Source organism: Arachis ipaensis, chromosome B06, assembly GCF_000816755.2.
Source record: "Arachis ipaensis cultivar K30076 chromosome B06, Araip1.1, whole genome shotgun sequence".
NCBI lineage: Eukaryota > Viridiplantae > Streptophyta > Magnoliopsida > Fabales > Fabaceae > Arachis > Arachis ipaensis.
The window spans coordinates 133,653,605-133,656,298 of record NC_029790.2 but is presented as its reverse complement, the minus strand read 5'-3'; the positions used below and the strand labels follow the sequence as shown (position 1 = coordinate 133,656,298).

Below are 2,694 nucleotides of genomic sequence, written 5' to 3'. Positions count from 1 at the left end.
TTTATTTTTTTTTTCTTCAGTTTGTTTCTCATGCCAATATTTAATTTTCTCTTTTTTGTCAAGTACAGAGTGCAAAAAATTTTAAAATTAAATTCTGAATTAAAAAAAAAAACAATCATTTCTCTTTGCTTCAAAATAAATTTATTTAATTTTGTCTATTATTTATGAAATTATAAGTGCTATTTGATTGTTGATACTATGTTTTATGGTTAAATTAAATCCTACTGTAATATTAGAGATTTAGGTTAAATCATGAAATGTAAACTTTCTAAAAGTTAAGAATTTAATAGAATTTGGATTCTGCTTACAATTTTCAAGATGAGTTTTAAGCTAAAATCTTAAAAAATGATGAGATTTAAGCTATACTCTTAAAAATATTTAAAAAAAAAGTATATGCAAAGCAACATGTATGTATATGTGAGTGAGTGAGATTTACAAATCACAAAGAGAACTTGTAACGGTGGTGAATTATCAACTTGTCATATTTTGATATGTGAATTAAATTTTTTTATATAATATGTATAATGTATTCAAAATTTTAACATGATAATATTTATTGGTTGTCTTTTTTTGTGTCTTTAATTTTATTGGATCCAAATTATAATAAAATGTTTAAATTACGAGAAAAATGCTAAAATGTAACTATGGTACTACCATAAGAAAAAAACAATAATTTTAAAATATTTTGTATAGTAATCAAATCTTCAATTCCTTCTTTCCTCAATTGATTTCAAACCATTCGGCAGATACAATGAATAAGAAAGAAAAAACAGCAAGAATATTCCATTTCTATTTTCTATTTTTAGGCTTCGGCGATACAAACATCGTCTCCAAGAATGGCATACCTAGTAAAGCGCTGTCCTGGGGTCCTCAACTCTTCTTCGTTGGAACCCAAATTTGGAAAAGTTCTGTTAGGTTCTTAGTAGCAGTCGGCGACCTTTTCTTCTTTTACTTCACATAGCTTTTCGTCTCCTTGATAGCTGGAAGTTCTCCAAAAGTATAAAATGGACTAAAATGTCACTTGATCACCTTGTGGCATCCAAGTTGCACGAAAAGAATCTCTTCGTTTTTTGCTACTAAAAGCTCTATTGATCCCTGTAACCATGAAACATTTTTTCCTTGACCTTGATTCAACTGTTTGTGTGTTTCTTAGTACATGAGAACTATTCATAAAAAATTCAGAACTCTACAAAGGTAACCAAATATTCACTCCAAAGCCGATATATCTTACTCTATTTCCTGCAATTCGTAAGCAGTAGGTTTAGCATCAGATTACTTTTGATAGGAATGTAAGTAAATTCAAAGCAAACAAGAATGGGCTTAGCTTACCTGATGACATATTGTGTATTTGAAACTTCGACTTGACTGTAATTGAAATTAGGCTTTACAACCTTTGAACAAAGACAAATATTATGAAAGAAAAGTGCCATCATCACATATTTTTTCCTTTAAATAACAAAACATGCAGCAAGAATTCATAAAGCCTGAAACTTAAGTATAGAAGTCTAGAGTTACATGAGGCAGAGAAAAAAATTCGCCTTGAACAAATCTTGACTTGCATCGCAGACTTAATATTTAAAATAAAGTAGAGCCATTACATGACATTAGACTGTCGACAAAGCAACAGGTCAACCCTTGTGGCACAATCTTATATTAAAATTAAGCACTCTGAAATAAATAGCTTCAAGCCCAAAGGAATTTAACATGATGGAATATTATAACAAACCAAATCAAGTTCACCCCCTACTACTATATACAAATCTAGAAAACTAAGATCCATTAATAACATTTTAACCATTGAATTATACGAGATATAAGCAGCACAAGTAGGTAACAGAATTAGAGACTAGGAAAATGATAAGATTGACAGACTTATTAGATTTACTTTACAATCCTCAGAGTTTAATTTGTGGAAGCAACTAAATATGGAAGGAAGAGTTGAACGTTAGACACTTGTTAATCACATCAGCATGACATTTTGAATACTATAAACTCGAACAGAGCAAAAACAATAAAATTTATACCTGCAGGAAAGTGTTCGATTTAGAATAAGAAAGACATTGTGGGTCTCAGTCAAAAGCTTGATTCAAGGCGTCAACAAAACATTGCTGTCCGTTTCAAAAACTTCAGCCCCTTAGCGCCTCAGGATGGCAGATCGAGCCCCCTTCCATTCCGTGGCATGCGGCAAAGGTAATTGAAAACGAATCAAAACAATGAATAGGAGGGCTTTAGGTCTCCAGCGAAGCGAAAGGAAAGACTATCTGATCCCCTCCTCATCGCCAAGTCTGAAGAAAGAAGCAACCGAGACAACCAAGAACCTGCTACAGGAAGCCTACCCTCTCGGGTAGATAGGGCTCCGATCAGTGTGGGAGGAGGGAATCTCTGGTTCTATCGAACATACAGGTGGTCGTTTATTTTTGTGGTGAAGATAGTCCTAATTTAGTGTTTTTTCAGTTATGGACCAAACTAGAACAACCGTAATTACCGATTATGCCGGCAGCAAAAGCGTGAACGGCCATACGCAAGCAATGCAACGCCCACAAGGCTATGACATGAATCCGCGTCTTTGATCAATATCGGTTTCCAGACGTGATCCTCTGCAACGGCATTATCACAGCAATTGTATCCCTCTCCTTGCAACCTAGGGTTTCATTTTTGGGGAGATCTTTGTTTTTACTTCACCCTCTATGGATA

At 33.5% G+C, this 2,694-nt stretch overlaps 1 long non-coding RNA gene across 1 annotated transcript; it reads right to left on the bottom strand.

Moving 5' to 3' along the window:
* On the bottom strand, nucleotides 902-2,246 carry LOC110263633. The gene is made up of 2 exons (XR_002349510.1): nucleotides 2,025-2,246; nucleotides 902-1,239 (listed from the first exon to the last, which is right to left on the bottom strand). It is a non-coding gene; the product is annotated as an uncharacterized LOC110263633 (long non-coding RNA).